This window comes from Nomascus leucogenys, chromosome 1a (assembly GCF_006542625.1).
Source record: "Nomascus leucogenys isolate Asia chromosome 1a, Asia_NLE_v1, whole genome shotgun sequence".
NCBI lineage: Eukaryota > Metazoa > Chordata > Mammalia > Primates > Hylobatidae > Nomascus > Nomascus leucogenys.
The window spans coordinates 78489776-78510977 of record NC_044381.1 but is presented as its reverse complement, the minus strand read 5'-3'; the positions used below and the strand labels follow the sequence as shown (position 1 = coordinate 78510977).

The 21202-nt window shown below is 41.2% G+C and overlaps 1 long non-coding RNA gene across 5 annotated transcripts in view; it reads left to right on the top strand.

The window, feature by feature from the left end:
• LOC105739262 overlaps positions 1–21202 on the top strand; it is a 94596-nt gene that overhangs the window by 48755 nt on the left and 24639 nt on the right. For 4 of the 5 annotated variants that reach the window (XR_004029749.1, XR_004029754.1, XR_004029752.1 and 1 more), the window contains exons 2-4: positions 7721–7854; positions 9861–9911; positions 12515–12647. This is a non-coding gene — a long non-coding RNA (uncharacterized LOC105739262). The remainder of the gene's footprint in view (positions 1–7720; positions 7855–9860; positions 9912–12514; positions 12648–21202) is intronic. The other variant, XR_004029750.1, reaches the window with a different exon arrangement.

Sequence of the window (21202 nt, the reverse complement as noted above, 5' to 3'; positions counted from 1 at the left end):
ACTCCTAGATTGCTCTGCAGGGTGGCTTCATTTATTTCCACCCCTCTAGCAGTGTCTTTGCTATACTTGATTTGTCCAACTTTCTGTAAAGTGATCTCTCATTGATGTTTTAATTTGTATTTCTCTGATTGCTAGTAATGTTTAGCATCTTTGCGTACACTTATTGGCCATTAAGAGGTTTCCTCTTGTATATTTTGCCTGTTTTCCCTTTTTATTACTGTTTTGCAGGATTTCCTAGATCTACATTCTTTAGTTTGGGATGTCAATAATATCTTCTTCCAGTTTACCTGTTGACTTTGTCTGTAGTATTTGTTGGAATAAATCTTTAATTTTGTTTTGTAGACAAATCCTTATTTTTTTCTCCTCCTTATGGTTTGTACTTTTGGGTTTTCCTTAAGAAATGTCTCCGCTCAAAAGTCACAGAGATATTCACGCATATTGTTTCCTATCACTATAAACTTTTATATTAAACGTTTGGGACTTTAATCCATTGGGGTTTCTTTTTAAATTGTCTGAGGTGGGGCTGAATGGAGTCAATTTTCCCAACACCATGTACTACTTAATCTATTGCTTCTGTAGTGATTTGTGATGCCCCCTCTATCATATAACATGTTCTCCTCTATAGCTGGGTCTAATTCTGGGTTCTCTATTCTGTTCTCTAGGTCAACTTGACTTTTTCCCCCTTTTCTTAATCATGGCTTTGTGATGTGCCTTAATAACTAGCAAAGCAAATTTCCTTTTTGCCTACATTTTTAAAATTAGCTGTCTGTGGATATTTATTCTTCTTATGAATTTTAAAATTGTTTTTCAAAGTCCCAAAAACTTGGAGTGGGCATTTTACTTGAATTGCATTGGATCTACAGCTTCAGTTTGGGAAGAACTGATATTCTTAACATGTTAAATTGTCCCACACAATCAGCATATCACTCCACTTATTCAAGTCTTTGCTTATATCTATTATTGGAATTAAAATTTTCTCCAAAAAGTCTTGTGCATTATTGTCAGATTATTTCCTAGATTTAAATTTTTCCTTTCCCATTTTTTTCTGGATCTCTCTATTGACGACTATTTGCTTGGATCTTTCCTCCACCCCAGTCTTGTTTTCCCTTGAGTTCTGATACCCTCTCGGGTTCTCTTTGCTTTCCTGGCTTCAGCCCTCACTACTCTGTCTCTACAGTTCTGCCTCCTCATCCCATTCCCTTGATCTGCAACTACCTGGTCACTAGGTGTGACCATTTAGATCTTCATTGTAAGGAATGCTTCAGAGATGTCACCTAAAGCCATATCTGACATGTAGCCTAGGATGTTAATGAGGCTTATGTCTGAGCATAGACTATAACTTATATGGAAGTAAAAACAGAACTAATGATCTGTGGCCCAGCTTCAGATCATAAAATGCATGCAAAATTGGATTTGTTCCAAAGGGTATCAGAAAAAAAAAGGCTCCTGGCAATATAAAGCTCAAATAATAGTAGAATAGATGATAAAGGCATGCATGATCTCACATAACAAGAAAGCTGGGGTATAGTTCCAGGGTTGGTACAAGAGCTCAATGAGATCATTTTGGCATTTCTTCAGGTCTTTCCCTTAAGGTTGCAAGATGGCTACTGTAGCTCCAAACATAACATCCTCATTCCGCCACATTTTTAAAGTGAGGGGTTGAGGGCAGAGAAGACTAAAGAGAGCTCTACTTATATTCTTGATGGAAATCAAGGACAAAATCATCCCCCTCGACTTTTCTTTCTAGCTCATTAGATGGAACAACATGGCATAACTACTCTGATCTATTGTTGGTGTAGGGAACAGGATTGCTTGTTCATGGCAAATTCATGATTTATAAAGTCCCTGGGCTGGACATTTTGTCAACCAAACAAAATCAATCTTCTGATAGGAAAGAACACAGGCAGAATGGTGTTGGGAAGAAAACTAAGGCTCCTGGTATGGATGGGAAAATATTTAAGGCAAGATCATCTGTGTTCCGAAATATCAGGGCCCTGAAGTTAAGAGTTTCTCATTGATTTATTTAGCAGTCTTGATTGATCTAGGCACTGGGAACACAATAATGAACAAAACTGGACAGGATTCCTAGCACCACCAAGATTGCAATGCTGTATGGGAGAAAATATCAAATTAATGTTCTCATACAAAAAAAATAAAGTTACTAATTTAGTAAAGTGTTATAAAGGACAACAGGATATTAGGGAAGTATATGATGAGGGTAACTGTCCTGAGGCAGTGTGAGTTCTTTCACATCCCTGGAAGGTGCTGAGAAGGTTGATGGTCCAGCAGAAGCCTGAAGCTGCCATGAAAAAGGAGAGCGTTTATGGGACTAGGGGCAAGTGGCCGGGGCTCTGGAATCTAGTGGCATCTGTCCATTGAGCTCAGACAGACCAACGGGACCAAGTACACATCCCTGCCTCCCAGGCCAAGGAGCAGAATTGTCCAGCTATTCCACAGCAGAGATGAGAAAGGCTCCAGAGGACACTGGATGGGTTTAAGGATCCCATCTCTCCTCTGCTGCCACAGGGTCACTGACCCATAGACCTTCCCTCAAACTCCCAGATACCATCTTGGAGGAAAGAAGCAAAGGCCATCTTGAAGACTTAACATTTTCCCCCAGAGATTTTATATCCCTATAGAAATATTAAAAGTGTTACATCAGTATGAAGTGAGTGGATTGGATAAAAATTAAGGTTGTTTCTGTACTACTCAGCAGATGGAGTTCATGAGGAAAACTAGAGGAAAAAAATGCATTTTGATCGCAACTGAATGTTGTATGAACATATTTGAATTCTTCACAACAACCTTATGAGGAAAGTACTATATTGACTCTGTAAAAAGATAAACTTAGGCACATTAAAATATTAAAGGGTTAATTTGATCAGACAGGGCTCACAAATTGAGCAGCTGCAAGCCACAGGTTATCTGGGGCTCCACTGAAGAGCATAAAGGGAAAGCCTGTTTAAAGGGTGAATGCAGAAGCAAGGCAAAGAAAATATTTGGTTAAAATGAAGCAATAGCCTTATTTAGATCATTCCAGTGAAAAGTCTCTAGTGAGAGGTTAGTTGGTGGTTTTTGATTGGCTAATCTTAGGTTTCATTTTACGTTTTACACTGAGCTGGATTTCAGTCTGCTTACCTGGGAACCCAAGGCACTGAATTATTTTAACAACTCCATTTTTTTTTGTTTTGTTTTTGCATCAGAGTCTCGCTCTTTCACCCAGGCTGGAGTGCGATGGCATAATCTCAGCTCACTGCAACCTCCGCCTCCCAGGTTCAAGTGATTCTCCTGCCTCAGCCTCCTGAGTAGCTGGGATTACAGGCTCGTGCCACCACACCCAGCTAATTTTTGTATTTTTAGTAGAGATGGGATTTCACCATGTTGGCCAGGCTGGTCTCAAACTCCTGACCCTGTGATCCACCCACCTCAGCATCCCAAACTGCTGGGATTACAGGTGTGAGCCATCACGCCCAGCCAACAACTCCATTTTACAGACAAGGAAATTGAGGCTCAGAGAAGATAAGTAACGTATCTAAGGTCACAAAGGTGGCTGGTCTTGAATTTTAACCCAATATGACTTTAAAACCTCTATGCTTTTGGCCACTGCAAGATACTACTTTCTGCAGTGGTACATGCAATAAGAAGTATAGATACATTTTCAGGATAATATGGAGAAGGAAAAGATGATTTCTAGAAAGGGAGAACCAAATAAAGCTCCTTAAGAAGAGGTAACAATTGATTTTATCTTTCAGCCAAGATTGTTCATCTTTTCCTCTTTAACATACAGTGGTAGGCAATTGTAGGTCCTTGTCAACTAACTTGAACATCTGGATCACCTGTTTGTTTCTACTGTCTTCTTTCTCTTGGCTTTTCAGTTATGTGAGCCTGTCTTTTGTTGTACCTTATACATTTTAATGGCAGGCCAGACATTATCTACACAAAGTTGTAGAGACTTCAGATGGTAGCTTCTTTCAGACAGGGAATACCCTCCCCCTGCTGTACAGACAGAATGGTGGCTGATCATGTTAATCCAATTAGTGATTTGCTGAGTCAAGGTTGAATTATAGCTCTCGTAAGTCTCAGCCCTCCACAGGTTCATCTCTGACCTCCTAGATTTTCAACAAAGGCCCTATTGTATTCTGCAAGAACCCTCCCCCAGCCAGTAGTCAACCCTAATCTTAGTCTTACAAGAATGCTGAAAAACTGCACTCTGCTTTTTAGAGGCAGGTTTTCCACTTGCATTTTAGAATCCCTGCCCTGAAGAAATTCAGTATGCAGCAAAAGTCCTCAGGTGCAAACAGGCTGTCTTGTTTGAGGCCCTTTCAAATCTTCCACTAAAACCCTTATTTTCTCTATCCTGAGCAGTCTTTTGCCAGCCTTTGAACTGCATTTTGCACTGGGTTCTCAGCCTCCTGCAAAATGCCCCGCTGGTAAAAGCGGCTGCAGAAGCCAGCTCATTCTCCTCAAGTTTCTCTCTCCGGTGCATTAGCCCTTCCAGTGTTCCTTGCCTCAGCAGCTCTCACCTTCCCTCAGATAGGTAATTTCTGCATTGTATTTGGCTTTTCTAATTATTCCAGTTGAGGGTGCTGGTCTGCTGACAGCAACTCCATTTACCCAGAAGAGGAAGTAATTATAACCGGAAGGGTAGAGGGGTAAGAATATGTCAAGTGACCTGCTCTAAGAAGCACCAGTGATCTCCCTGTCACCAAAGCCAGTGGTGTTTTTCTTATCCGTAACCTCCCTGATCTTTCTGTATTATCTGGTTTCTCTTCAGAGGCTCTGCATTCTTCATCTTTCTTTCTTCCAGTACTTTGCCTCTAGTTTCTCCTCTAGCTCCTCTTTCATGCGATCGTTATTGGTGTAACTTGAGACTCAGTGTCCATCACTCTTCTACACATCCTTCCTTGTAAATCTCCAGTCGCTGGGCTTTGGCAGCCTCCCCGCGTGGATAATCCTGGCTCCCCTGCTAAGAGCCTGGAAACCCTAATCTCACACTGATACCCATTTATATTTGCCCCTCTGGACAGGAGCAATTTGTAATCTCTTCCTAAACAGAAAGAAGAGGCACAGGTGATTCTACAAGTAGGGGTAATCTCTGAAAACACAGAAATGCTGACGCTAAGAATGGGAGAGAGGTTTAGAGGCACTGGCCTGCAGGGGATAACATTTTACAAGCAAAGGAGAGGGAAGAAAATTGTGAAAACGTGATTTTCCAGGGAATGTAAGAGATTTATGTGTAATCATTATAAGATGTGTAAAGAGGCTAGGTGCGGTGGCTTAGCCTGCAATCCCAGTACTTTGGGAGGCCGAGGTGGGTGGATCACGAGGTCAAGACTTCAAGCCCAGCCTGGCCAAGATGGTGAAACGCTGTCTCTACTAAAAATACAAAAATCAGCCAGGCATGGTGGCGGGCGCCTGTAATCCCAGCTACTTGGGAGGCTGAGGCAGAGAACTGCTTGAACTCGGGAGGCAGAGGTTGCAGTGAGCTGAGATTGTACCATTGCACTCCAGCCTGGGCAACAGAGCGAGATTCCGTCTCAAAAAAAAAAAAAAAAAAAAAAAAAAAAGAAAGATGTGTAAAGATTCTTGGAAATAGATGCTAGAAGGGAAAAATTTTCATTATAAATTATAATACGTGAATACCTTAATATGTAGACATTATACAGATAGTATTTCAAATTAGTAGGGAAAATAAAGATTATTTAATAAGTGTTAGAAATAACTGGTAAGCCATCTGGAAAAAAATAAAATTGCATCCAAGCCTAAAACTTTAAATCAGGATAAATTTCAGACAGATTAAATATATAAAAGTAAAAAATAAATCTGGCTGGGCACAGTGGCTCATGCCTGTAATCCCAGCACTTTGGGAGGCCAAGGCAGGTGGATCACTTGAGGTCAGGAGATTGAGACCAGCCTGGCCAACATGGCGAAACCCCATCTCTACTAAAAACACAAAAATTAGTTGGGCATGGTGGTGCCTGCCTGTAGTCCCGGCTACTCAGGAGGCTGAGGGACGAGAATTGCTTGACCAGGGAGGCAGAAGCTGCAGTGAGCCAAGATTGCACCATTACACTCCAGCCTGGATGACAGAGTGAGACTGTTTCAAAACAAAACAAAACCCTAAATGAGTACAAAGGAAGCCATAGGATACACATTTTTTATAATCTTAGACTGAGAAAGTCCTGACTGAAAACACAGAAGCCATAATAATAAATTTATTTATTTTTAAGACAGGTTCTGGTTCGGTCACCCAGGCGGGAGTGCAATGGTGTGATCATAGCTCACTGTAACCTCGAGAACTCCTGGGCTTGAGTAATCCTCTTACCTCATCCTCCTGAGTAGCTAGGGCTACAGGTGCATGCCACCACACCTGGCTTTTTTTTTTTTTTTTTTTTTTTGTAGAGATGAAATCTAACTATGTTGCCCAGCCTGGCCTTAAACTCCTGGGCTCAAGAGATCCTCCTGCCTTGGCCTCTCAAAGTGCTAGGATTACAGGCAAAAATAAATAAATAAATAAATAAAAGAGAATTTTAAAAATGCTAATAGTAAGGTTAAAAGATAAAAAACGAATTTGGGGAAATATGTGCAACTAAAGTCACAGATAAATCACTAATTTTCCTCTTGTATATGGAGTCCTTATGAAGCAATAAGAAAAAGACCAATAACATGCTAAATAAAAAAGACTAAGAGTAAAAACCCTTTACAGAAATACAAATTACCTTTAAATATATGAATAGATTCTGAATCTCACTTGTAATACAAGAAATACAAATTAAAACTATACTGAGATACTGTTATTTACCTAACACATTAAGGTAACAAAGGTTTAAAAAAAAAAAAGGTTGGCAACACACCGTATCAGCAAAGGTATGAGGAAATAGGTACTTTCCACATTACTGAGAGGGCTTTAAATTGGTACAATCGCTAAGAGGGGAAATATAGCAATTTCTGACAAAACTGCAAATGTTCATATCCTTGTAGCCAGCATCTCCCATTCTAGGACTTTATTCTTGATGCAAATTTGCTGATATATAAAATAATACATTAATTGTAGCATAATTTGTAATAGCAAAATTTGGAACAACATGAATGTCCATCTACAGGGGAACTGGATAAATAAGGTATGCTTTATTCATGCAATAGAGTGTAGTGTAGTCATAACAAAGAATAAAGTAGTTCTTTATGTACGGATACAGAACATTCTTCAGATATTAAGTAAAAATATCAAGGTGCAGAACAGTGTGTGTAGTACGCTACCCCTTCTGTAAAAATTTTCACAAAAGAATATCTGTATGTACTTATATATTTTCATATGTCTAAATAACTCTGGATGGGTTAATAAGAATCTAGAACTTGGTTTTCCCCAGGATGGGAAACTTGGTCTCTGAGGGCTATGGATGGAAGTTTCCTTATCATATATCCTTTTGTACATCTGAATTTTAACCCATGTGACGATATTTTCTAATAAAAATGAATTAAACTATAAAATATCTTTAGGAAACTAAACATATTTTTAAAACTTCAGTGCCCTCGGATGGAAGGTTGTTTGCTAGTGAATGACTTTCCACGAGGTGGGAAAGATAAGAGAGAGCCCGGTTAGTTTTTAAAGTTGGAGAGTTTTCCCAATAGAGAAAAGAAAACACACAACCCTTCTCTGACTATCAGTGCTTCCTCCCATGCCTTGGCTATAAAAAGCTTTTCTCCTTTGCTTTGCTCACAGAGCCACACATTTCCTGCCTCTCAGCTGTCTGTGCTTGCTGATGTCTGACCTAAATGACCTTAACAGAGCCAACCAGGGCGACAATGACACTACTGAGAAATGCCTGAAACTTCTCTTTGAAAGCCCAATGCTGGGTAAGCTACTACTACTGAAGCACATGTGCACTTGTGTGCTATTTAGTGTGCCTGTGCTCTTTTCTTTTTATGAGTTTTCTGAGGACTCAGTCAGTTAACATCAAAGGGCTCCTGTATATTTAACTTCTCTCTTAATCTGGTGCTCCAGAAACTGCTCATTTTCCCTTAAAGAAGTCAGATGCTGGAGATCTAGAACAGAGAGGACCAACCTTTTATTAATCCTGTGTTTGCCATCTTTGACAAACTCTCACTGTGACCTCCAGCATGGTTTTAGGAGTATACACCTTTGTTCTAGTCTCAGTTCTCTATTAAATAGTTTTGGGTCTAGTCTTGGCTTAGTCTCAGCTCTGCTAGCTATGTTAACATTGAACAAGTCAATTTATACTTTTGGAACTCATCTGTGAAATTAGGAGATTAAAATAGAAAATGTTTAGGTCTATCTACATCTGAAACTCTAGGATGTGGTGGGTGGGGGGGGGGGTGGGGGAATTCCCTCCTCTAGCACATCTCCAAAGTAAATTAATTGACATTGCTCTTTCTATAAAAAGTGGCAGTCATTATTCTAAAAGCTTGAGGAGGCTTTGGAATGAGAACTTTCAATCTGCATAGTCAAAATAATACATAGTTCTAAAAGACTAACATACACGGCTACAGGGCTTCAGGCAAGTAAAAAGACAAATGACAGAAGAACTCAAGGATCTGCAAAAATTTAGAGTATGGCAAAGAAGGCATTTCAAACCATTAGAAAGACTATGTGGACTATTCAGTCCAAAGGTTATTGGGACAACTTGTTGACAAGTTAAGAAAAAAATCTAGATTCCCTACCTCACTCCACACATCAAATGAATTCCAAATAGCTTAAAAATATAAATGTAGAAAACAAAAGATGATAAAAAAGTATAGGTAAAAAATCATTTTGGAATTAGGAATTCCTTTCTAAGCATTATTTAATAATAAGAAACATTAAAGAAATCATTGAATACTGGCCACTTAAAACTTCTGCGTATCTAAACTACATACCATAAGTTATGAAAAACTGAAAAAAGAATTCACAACATATATGACGGCAAAAGGTTAATATTTTTGAATTATGAAGAACTCTTGGAAATCAATGAAAAGGTAAAATACAGTTAAAACATGGTCAGACGAGTTACAGAAAAAAGGAGAAAATGCAAATGGCCAACATGAAAGCTATTTCACCTCACTAGTATAAAGAAAATGCCAATAAAAATAAAAATGAAAATGCCTTTTAACTTATAAAACTGAAAAACCTTTAAAAGAATGATAATAACTAGTGCTGATGAAGGCATGAGATAATAGGTACTTTCACACACTTTAAAGGAAATGTAAATTGAGTCACGCTTTCTGGAGGGCAATTTAGCAAATTTAAATAGTATTTTTAAATGTATATACTCACATTTAAATGTTCACATCTAAGAATTTATCCCAAGGAAATAGCAGGGTAAATGCATAAAAATGCCTGTACAAGAATGTTCTTTAACACATCATTTATTACAACAAAACACTGGCAAACCTAAAGGTTTGTCAAATGAGAACACAAAGCTATGAAATAATTTTAAAAGATGGACAGAGATGTCTTCAATATATTAAGTGAAACAAGAGATTATGTAATGGAATATACAGTATGATCATATTTACATATATTTTATGAAAACCAAATGTTAATAACTATCATCTCTGGATGTTTTGAATACTAGGCATTATTACTTTACTTTCTGCTTATGCTTACTTTTATTTTCTCATTATTCAATAATAATGAGCATGTATTATTTTTATCGTTAGGAGAAACAATAAAGCCATAACCCTCCTTCCAAAAGTCATGAATGAGGCTTAGAGATGAAAAGAAAACAATCGCAAATGAGCGATGCAAATATTTCCATGACAAAGTTCTTGTTACCATAGCAAAGTGACCATAGGAATAATGTTTAAGACTAAACATCTGTGTCTGTCAAATGTCTCGGTTAGATTTGCTTCCTCTACTGCAGATGGAAAGCTGAATTTTCCAGTGACTGTCCCATGAAGTTGCCACTCACAAGGTGGGTTCCAGCAATAATATTTTGAACAAGATCCGACATGGTCTTTGGCCTCCATTTTCCACAGAGAAAAGACATCCAAGTCAGAAGCAGCCTACAGTTGTCTTTATGTCTATCTCACTCTCTTTATCCACCCACCTCCAATCTCATTCCCTCCTTTTCTTCCTTTACCTTTTTCTCTTTTTCTTCTCTCTTCCCCCCCTTCTCTGCCTCTCTTTCTTTTCACGCATTCTTTCATCAGACATTTCCTGAGAGCTTTTCAGGATAGGAAGCACTGTTCTGGGCACAGAAAGCAACTTCAGGATCATCATGGGAGCGTGGGAAATAGTACTTTTCAAGGCCAAATAGTACCAGGATTTGGGGATTAACTTTACTTAATACTGAAATGCTTGGAATGATACTGTTATTATAGTTTTAAATATTCAGAATTCATAAACTTTAAAGCTTCAGTAAAATGATACGTACAGTACTTTACAAGAGCACACATTTATAGCACACATAAAACCTGTTTCAAAACATGAAGCAAATGTGTATGTTTATAAAGGTATAAGCATAAACATACAGTCTTACGCTATTACAAATCAGCAGACAAATGAAAAAGATAATATGAAAAATAGTACTCATAAAATGAAAATTTGATTAATTTGAAAAAAGCTATCATTGAAATACTAGAGTAGCAATATACATTTGACTGTTTTTAACAGCACAATTTTTAAAGCAAAGTGCTTCAATGCATTGCCAGCGTAGTTTTATGCAAATTTTTCCAACTGTTGAAAATCCTCTTTCCAACTCTGTGCTAGTGAGTGAACAGTGAGGAGATAGTATGCATTAACTGTAAATTATTTCCCTCTGGCTGGGTGTGGTGGCTTATGCCTGTAATCCCAGCACTTCGGGAGGCTGAGGTGAGTGGATCACCTGAGGTCAGGAGTTTGAGACCAGCCTGGCCAACATGGTGAAACCCTGTCTCTACTAAAAATACAAAAACTAGCTGGGCATGCTGGAGGGGTGCCTGTAATCCCAGCTACTCGGGAGGCTGAGGCAGGAGAATCACTTGAACCTGGGAGGTGGAGGTTGCAGTGAGCCAAGATCACACCACTGCACTCCAGCCTGGGTGACAGAGTGAGACTCTGTCTCAAAAAAAAAAAAAAAAATTATTATTTCCCTCTGACTCATTCATATTCAAATTATATGATTTCTTGCTTTATACCAAAGGAGTTGTGGGGATTCTCAGGAGTTGTGTATGCGTGTGTGTTGTGGTATGTGTGTAGTGTATGGTGAGTGTGTGTGTACATGTATATAAATGTGTGTGTGGGTAAAGTATCTGTGTGTATGTATGTATGTACACACGGTATGGGTGAGTGTGGGTATTTACGTGTGGATAACTGTGTGGTATGTGTGAATGTTGAGGGAGCTGTGTATGTGTTTGTATGTGGCATGTGTGGTGAGTAGGCGTGGATTACCACGTGTGGTCTATGTGCCTATGTGTGTGGTCTGGGTGTATATGATATCTGGGCGTCTTGGGTGGGATTCTTGCAGAGAATGGCCAAGCTCTTAAACTCTGCAGTTGGATTCTGAATGTGGATCTTTCTCCACCTAATTTTGGCTAATTGTGATCAGAAGGCTGAGTTGAGTGTTTTGTTTACACTTGCAGGGGCAAATTGCCCTAAGACCAACAGCACTAGTTGGTGAGGCCCAAGGACTGATAAAGAGTGTCTCCAAGTCACTCTTGCAGCTGCAGAAGGGGACCTGACTTGCTGGAAAGAGGCCTCCAGGAGACTCTGGGCAGCCCCAGTGGATGTCAGAGAACCAGGACCGGAGGGTGCCTCAGAGAGTATCCAGACTAGCACTTGTCAACCTGAGGACTTCACATTTTAGTGGATAGTAAAATCCACTGACTGGATATCTAAGAGCTATTTGGAAGAATAGAATGAAATGGAATAGAACAGACTAGAATGAAAATAGTGTACATTGTACTAGTAAGAATAAGTACAGATTCTTGGAACTTTTGTTTCAATACTCTCTTTCTCACTTGTGTGTGTGTGTGTGTGTGTGCTGGGTTATGATGTAAGATGAATTTGTCATCACTGGTTGTAGTTATTTTACATTTTTATTTTACAGTGAGAAAACAGAGGGTACCTGAGGTAAAGTGACCCGCCTTCTAAGGTCACAGTGAATTATAGGAAGAGTCTTTCCATGACAGCACATGTTCCAACAGCCAAAAATGAGCCACTAGAAAGGACCAGAATAATGACTTCTCTCTTTCTTTAGTGGAAAGAGAGAAGTCACTTTTAGTCTTTTTTGGGGAAACACTATTGCTTCTCAAAATATTTAAACTTGTTACAATTTGCAAAGGAGGGAATTAAATAAGTTGAGTGGTGTTTAAAGTTCCCTTTGAGTTTGATCATTCTAAATTCTATTATTTTAAGGAGGTCAGAGAGAGAGAGAGAGAAATAAAGAATGCAGGTGACTCAGTTGTGGTCTGTGGGGAAAACCGTTTTTATCTAGAAACAGTGAATATGAGTTCAAGGTTTCCCTTTGTCACTGTGGGTGCTGGGGCAAGTCATTGGCCATCTCCCCACAACTACTACATTCTTCCCATTTCACAGATGTCTTGCAGGAGTCCAGTTGCTCATGCATGTAAAATCCTTGGAAAAGCACAACAGTGAAGCAAGAGCTGCTGTCAGTGATTCCCCTTCTGGTCTTTGCATCCCATCTTGGAGCCAGTTGCTGCAGTGCCGGGTATGGACACCTAAGACCCACCTGGGCATCCTTCATTGACCTACACAGGGTGACTTAATGTGCTTCTTACCCAGGTGAGAATTTGAGTTAATTATTACATATGTAAGGGTTTTTTCCAGTTAGAAACATGCAATGATAAGATTCTTCTAGGAGCATTAAAATCAAAACAAAACCTTGCAGTGAGTGAAACCTTATGTCCTGACTTTGTCGCCACTGTATCTGCCCACATAATGACCCTTGTAGCCAGAACTCCCCTGCCGACCTCTCCAGTCTATATCTTGACCACTGTCCCCATCACTCTGAGTCCAGTTCCAGACACACTGGGCTTCTCTGAGGTCTTCCAATATTCCATGCTTCCTCTTTGCCTTTGCACATGCTGTTCCCTCAGCCTGGAAAGCTCTTCCCTCCTCCTCTTCCCTCTTAATACATGTGCTCAGCCATCAGATCTCAGCTGAATTGTTACCCTTCAGAGGCCAAATTCTAAGCCCTGTGATAAGCTTCATAGCACGGTGAACCTTGCCTTTGAAGAGTTATAAATATAATTTTACATTCATCTGTGGATCATTTGATTTATGTTCATCTCCTCAACTAGCTCTATGAGGGCAGGCAGGTTTTCTGTGTTTACCTCCTGCTGTATCCCCAGAAGCAGGAGAGTGTCTATCACATTGTTAGGTGCTCAAAAACGGTATGCTGAATAAATTAATGTCTGTGGGTCTATAGCTCACACTCAGAAGGCACATATCTCCTGCCCGTTTCTGCTCAAGTTACATGATAGGTGCTGAATAAACCAGGCTGCTCTTGAGCAATTTATTTGTATGTCTGAAATATGACTACAGATGCTTCTTCTGGAGAAAGTCTGCCTCAATCTAAACCTCTTTATTGCAAGAAGGTTCTGTATTCTCAGTAGCTATATGCTGCATTTTTCTGACTAACCAACCATTTTAGATGCTGCAGGCTCTTCCTGCTGCTCTGTAATCCCTCAGTAGCTGAGCGGGGGAGGGAATGGGAGTGACCCCCGGTTTACTATCTTCTTTTCGTTTCTCACTCACTGTATACAGTGGAGATTCCAAACCGGTTGGCATTGGTCTGATAGGTACCACCCTGTTACTTGGATTCATTAAGCATCTATCTAGGAAGAAGTATTTGGGCACCTGTCTATGAAATATTTAATAAAGAACATTTGTGTAGCATTTCACACAGCACCCCAGCCTATATTACTTGATTTTAACTTCACAATACTATTGTGAGAAGATAGCGTTTTCCAAATTTTACACACAAAACCCAAATACTTTTTAAGTTACTTGTCCAAGGTCACACAGCAAGTATTTTTAAGAGCAGGACTCAAACCTGGTTCTTTCAATTTCAGCATTTTATGTTAATATATAACATGCCCTTGGTACCTATGTTTGGCAGGCTCCATAACACATCATATTTATTCCTTATATTTTACGGCATTTCTTTTTTTCCAAATGTGCTATGTTAATTCATGTGATACAATAACTTCCTGAGGTAGGTGGGGCAAGTACTCATCTCATTTTTACAGATAAGTGAGTAGGTTTCCAGTGGCTAAATGACACATCACATTAGTAGAATGGCTCAAGATAAATTTCGGTTCTCTGCTGTCCAGGTGACTACCTGTGGTAGACAGAATGGCTCCCCAAAGATGTTCAAATCCTAACCCCCAAAACCTGTGAATATGTTACCTTACATGGCAAAAGGGACTTTGAAGATGTGGCTAATTTAAGAGCCTTGAGATAGGGAGATTATCCTGAATTATCTGGGTGGGGTCGATGTAATCACAAAGGTTCTTATAAGAGGGAGGCAGGTGGGTCAGAGTCGGGGAATGAGCTATGATGATGGAAGCAGGGGTCATAGTCAGAGAGAGACTGGGCGAACTTTGAAGATGCTATGCCACCAGCTTTGAAGGTGGAGGAAGGAGCCACAAGCCAAGGGATGGAGGTGGCCTCTAGAAGCTAGGAAAGTCAAGGAAACAGGTACTTCCCTTCAGCCTCTAGAAGGCAAAGGCCCCGCAGATATCTTGATGCTAGGATTTCTGAGTTCCAGAACTGTAAGATAGTACATTTGTGTTGCTTTAAGCTACTAAGTTGTGGTAATTTGTTACAGCAGAAATAGGGAACTAATACACCACTCTGAACAATGACTGACCTCAGCAGGGTAGGAGAGAGCCAGACTACTTCCGGTACACCCAAAACCCCAGGCCTGGAGGGAGGGGCCGGGGCAGGTCAGGAACAGTCCTTGGGATGCTGAGAGGCCAGTATGCTGCAAGCCTCTGCTGTCTCACAGGGAGATGTGGGGCCTGCTGTTCTTCTCGCTAATGTCTTCCAGTGGCCTCCCAGGGCATGGGGAATAAACCCCAAACCCCCTAACGCAGCCCACCTCTCTAGCCTCATCTCAGCCCATCTCTCCCTCAGTCACCACACTGCAGATGTTCCTGCCTTCTTCCTGTTGCTAGTCTCGCCTTAGAATCTCACAGGGAAGCTTCTGATCACCTCCTCAGAGAGCATTTACCTGACCACCTCTCCAAAGTGTCCCCCAGTCATTCTCTGACAACTACTTTTATTTTCTTTACAATGCCCGGTAATACTCGTGACTTTATTTTTTAATATATTTTTAAATTTTTAGTTCTGGGGTGCATGTGCTGGATGTGCAGGTTTGTTACATAGGTAAACGTGCGCCATGGTGGTTTACTGCACCTATCAACCCATCACCTAGGTATTAAGCCCAGCATGCATTAGCCATCTTTTCTAATACTCTCCCTCCCCCCACCCCATCCCCCAACAGGCCCCAGTGTTGTTCATTCATACTGTCTGTGTCCCTCACTAAAATGTATACCCATGAGAACTATCCATGTCACAGCTCTGTCCCAAGTGCATGAGTATGTTTCCCATTCAAAAAGTATTTGTTGAATGGATGAATAGACCTGAGGCAGCCTTCCAACAGGATCACCTGCTTTCTTCCAGCATCATCTCTAGCCCTGCAAGAGGAGTTTCTGCTTAGATATGAATGCTGAGAACCATCAGAATCTTTTCTCTGCAGGATTCCTGGCTGCCTTTAGACATAAGCCTGGTGCTCATATCTGGGCCATGGTATGCTCCTGTTGAACATAATTTCCATAGAACACCAACATCAGATACAGCCACTCTGTGACTGAAATGGAGCAAAAGAAAACAAGATGACCCCGTAGTCATGTCTAGACCTAGACAAAAATAAGAACATTGTCTGAACCACAAGAATGACCAAAGATGCTCCTTTCCTGGCTAATATGAGCAACTTCTGCTTCTTTATTAATTACACCTTTAGCCTCATCTCACTCCTTCTGCCTTCTAGGTAAGAATTATTAAGATACCCAGTCCTAGAATTACCTCTGCTTCCTGATAACATCCAAAATCCAGAGCAATCTCCCACTTCCCTGAATCCTCCCCAGTATCACCTAGGCCCAAATCCTATAAGAAGTCCTTTATCACATCCTCTTACTGAGCTGCCCCATGGCTCCCCATGTTATCTGTGTGTTATTCTTCATTGCAACTAGTCCATAAACCCAACATTGTCTGACTTCAGTTCTCTAGCAGGAGGACATTGGCAAAATGGACTGGAAGGCAGGCCCAACTTTTTTGCTATCTGTGAGGGAGAAATTCTAATTGGGCCGACTGGTCAGCTAGAATATCCTGAACTGCTTTGCCAATGAAACAATAATACTGGATGCATCTGGGTGCACATTACCCAACTGGCACAAGACAGAGGCTGGTGGGGTTCCTGGTGGAGCTGCTTCCTTATAGGTGCATGGCAGGAAGGGGCCCAGCAGGTGCAGCTGTGGCCTGCCTGGCTGGCCTCAGAGGTGCCTCTGCCCAAGCCACAGCTGCTCCCCACTGCTAATCTATCCAAGTCAATCTCCTCAACACAGTTCGAAAGCCCCTCCTGCTTGCACTCTTTTCCCTGCCCCATTTCCTGTGCTTCTTACATTCCCCCTCAGACTCTTCTCCCCGCCTGAGCTAATCTTGTTGATCCCCCCACCACCTCCCGCCTCCACGCCACCCCACAGCCTGCACCTCTGTCACAGGTCTGTGCATCTGCACCAGCCGGGGTCTGGCCTCTGGCCTCCATCTGCTTTTAAAGCCCTGCTTGATGATTAACTCACATCTTCCCCAAAGGCTTCTTGGCTGAGCCCAGTTGGCTGCCCAAGCTGATAGCAGCTGCTCTCAACATTTACAAAGGGAGCTCCAGTGATGGTAGCTGGCGGGGGTGATTTATGGGTTTGGCTGTGGTAAGAGCGGGGTTCACATAATTCATCTCCACACCTAGAGCCTCAACTTCCCCAGGGCAGAGGATTTTTTCTTTTCCCCCTGGGTTTTTCACCACTTCCTCCCCAGTACCCAGAAGCTGAATAGCCAGTGCTCAGCACTCCAGAGGCTCAGTGCCCTATGAGAAGGCCAGTCAAGAGACTGTCTCCTACAGGACTGGGGAATGATACCTGCTTCTCAGGTGATCGATGCCTGCCACTGGCAGGAATTGTCAGGGATTCTAGAAGCATGTCCGTTATCTTGATGGGCCCAAGTTTTTTGTTCCTAACTCTGAGCTTCATGGCTTTCTATCCATAAAATCTTGATCCTGGGATATTTTCATTTCTCACTCTAGACATCTGCCAGCCTGTCTGACTACTGCAGGGCCCAGCTCACTTTAGTTAGGGGTGAGAGTTAATCTCTGATGTCTTTCTCATCAACCTCCTCAGGTAAACATGATGACTCTTTAGAGAGCAAGGTCAAAATTACATCCAAACAAATTTTTATTAAAGGAGGGTATTGGGATAAAGGATGCTCTACTACCTTACAGAGAACCAGGTTAATCTAAATGCACAGACGTGGGGAAATGCCCAAGATAGGATGTTAAGTGAAAAAAGCAAAGGTTGCAAAATAATATACACATCATGAGCTCATATTTATACTCATCTATTTACAGGATTTTTATGTACAGAAAGAGTTAAAAGGATATTTATCAAACTGTTCCATAGCAGTAGTTATGAAAGGGCTTTCAATATTTAACCTTTCTAAATAATTTCAATGCTTTTACAAAGTTATATTTGTTATTTTGCAATCACTCAAAAATAATTTTTTAAAAACAGGGATTTGGGATAGCAGCTCTTACTTTCATCCCATTTAATTATATTTTTAAAATCTACAAAAAATACACAATTTTGCTTCACCTTTTAAAACATACTACTTAAATGAGGCTTTATGTATATCTTCGTTGTTTAAATTTTTATCATTTCCGATTTATTCTTTACTTTTTAAATATCTCAAAGCACTTTGGATTTCCCACAAGCTTCGTACTGATGCTGTCCTGTGGAAATCTGAGAAGGGGTGATTCTAAACCCCTCAGGAAAACAGCTCCTTGGGGAAATGGTTGACCAGCAGTTATTCATTGTATTCTTTCAACATACGTTGAGTGCTACTGAGTACCAGGCTGTGGGCTTGATGCCAGGGCCTAAATAGTTGACAAAAAAGGAATTGCAATTTAAAGGAAACACTCTAGGCTCTTCGGGTGCCCTGGAGCCACAGGCTTGCCCCAACAGTGCAGGGTAGTGAGAACCCAGCACCTCTGCCTAATGGCCTCAGGGGCTTATGCCAGTTAGGGATTGGGTCAGATGCTAATAACAATTGCCAAAAATAACACAGGCTTAAGTAAGATAGTTTATTTTTCTTTCATTTAAACAAGCAAGTCTGGAGCTCGGCAGTCCAAGGTTGCTACAGCAAGTCACGGTCACCAGGGACCAGACTCCCTTTGCCTTTCTCAAGGTCACAAGTTGGTGCTAGAGCCTTAGCCATCTTGTCTTCATTTCAGGCAAGAACCAGGAAGAAGAGGAAAGAGCTAGAAACTCCAAGTGAACAGCCTATACCCCTTTTAAGAAGCTTTTTTGGAAGTCTGATCCAATGATCTCTGTTTCCATCCTATGGGCCATAGATGCCTGCCAGGCAGACTGGAAAATAGAGACTTTTAGCCAGCCACACTGCCTCGCCATGTAAAGTTAAAAAATGCCTTTTAAATACTGGGTGGGCAACCAGCAGTTCCTGCCCCAGGGTGATAGGTGAAAAGGTGACTTTTCAAAGATGAAGGCCTCAGACCTGGAGGGTATTTAGATTTGGAAGTAAAATGGTTCAAGAAGTGACATAAAAAAAGGAGGAGGGAGAAATTTATTCAGCGAAGACTGATTGAGAGTCTAGGGTCTGCAGGTACTCCGGGTAACAAAGGGAAAGAAGGCCCCACTCTTGGCCTCAAAGTCCAGTGGGGGTGGACATCTCACCAAATACTAAGGAATTAAATAAGATAATACTTGTAAAGCTTTCAAATGTCACCTCTCTTTTGAAGTCTTCCTCAAAGTTAGTCATTTTTTTGCTTAAGAATTCAATAGCACAGTTTTCATACCTAAATCCTAACAACTGGCTGGGATTTCTTGTAATTTTGTATGACTGTCACCCCCATTTCCCTTTGCTACCTGGAGTACCTGCACACTCTAGACTCTCCATCAGTCTTTGTTGAATAAATGTCTCTCTCCTCCTTTCTTTATGTCACCTCCTGCACAATTTTACTTCCAAATCTAAATACCCTCTAGGTCTGAGGCCTTCATCTTTGAAAAGTCACCTTTAGGCTCGGGTCTTCTCAGGCTTGAGACAGAGTGAAAAGAGCACACAGGACTGGCCTCAAGTAATCTGCTTTGTGCCTTATCTGCTGTGTGGCATTAGAATAATTGCTTACCCCCTCTGAACTGCAGTTTTCTTCTCTGGGAAGTGGGGATACTATTAGTGACCGTGTGTGTGATGTGAGGATTGAATGAATGAGTTCAGCATGTATCTGGCATGGAGCAGCACTCAGTAGACAGTAGCATCTTTGGTTTCTTTCTTGTTACAGTTTCCTTCCTACTCTAATAGAGCATGTCCAGGCAAGTTAAAAGTAGCTAGCAGTCTTTTGAGCTCTTCCTATGTGCCAGGTCCTCTTCTTCATTTAGTCCTAGCAATAGGACCTGAGGTAGTAGTACCTGAGGTAGGTACTACTGTAATCATTGCCATTCTACAGAGGAGGATACTGAGGCTCAGAGAATCGCCCAGCTAGAGAACAGACACAGGGCCGTAGTCTTCTGGCCACAGAGGTCATGCTTCTAACTGCTACACCACACTGCTTTTCATGTTGCACTTGGCAACTGTTAGCTTCAGCTTGTCTGCCATCGCTTCTTCCACTGTCCAGTCATCGACAATTTCCCTGGGTGCTCCAGAGCCCACATCACTCCGGGGATACGCCAGGAGGATTCTGGGTCAGTGTAAGAGCTTAAAAGTCCCCGCAGAACCCTGGCAGCTACACACTCCCCAGAGAACGTTATAAAAAGTTCAGCTTCAGAGTAGGAGAACAGCTGTGACCTCAGACCAGTTGTCATCATAAGAGGCGCCCTTACCTTATGAGAATCCAGCCTCTGAAAAATTCAAAATTATATATATATAAAAATCAATGTGTGTGGGGGAGGATGACGTACGTTACATAAAGATAATTCACTTTATAAAGTGAGTCACCCCAGGCTTCCTTTATTTAGCCATCTGTCCTTGTGCACTTACAGTGATTTAATTTTTTAAACATTCCATTTATATGAAACTTTACAGGGGCATGTCTATTAAGCTAAGTGAGATACACCCATATAATTTCACGAGCTTCATATTGCAAGGAAATTGCTACAAACCCTGTCTGAGAGAACCCTTTCGCTTGTATTTTTCTCTTCCAAATTTTCCCCTGAGGAAAACTTTTTGAATCCTATTATAGGAAGAACATCATTGAAAATCATTCAATTATCACAAAAGAAAGAAGTTAATTTTAGCTGTGCTGGGAGCTTCCACCAACCATTCCCATCCTTTTTTAGCACTGGAAAAGTACAGTTTCTTTTCCTAGAATTTTAAAACGTGAAGAGATCTGGGAGTCAGTAGTTAAGGATCTGGCCGCCAGCCAGGGGCAGAATGCTGGTGACATCACGGAACTTAGAGGCCAGTAAAGGAAGGGACTGTTCAGAGAGTCGGCCTTCCAAGCAAGGCTGGCCTTGGCTGTTCTGGGCACACTGTACCAGTGGGTGGATTAATGAGGTACCTTCCTGACTAGGCTGCCAGTGATGGGGCAGAAAATCGCCAGCAAGAAAAGGGCAGAGGGCAGAGAGGGAGGAAGGAGAGTAGGGGTGAGAGTCTTTAAAACCTTGGAGAGAAGAGTGAAACCTATACTTTCATTACATCTTGTAGTAATTTAAAACCATGCTTGAATGTGAAACAGAATCTATAGGATGCCAATGACTAGAAGCTACTCAATCACCAGCCTGAACTGAAAAAGAACAAGGAACCCAAAGCTTTTTAGGAGTGGTCTTCTAGAGGAAACCAGAGCCTACTGTTAAGTTTACATTTCAGAAAAACCTGGCCTGGTGAAGCCTGCCCTGACTCATGCTTATGAGCTGGAGCTGATGTTCGTTGCTGGGAAAGGTCGATTTTCCTTCTAAAGCAATGAAACAGAGCTGGGAC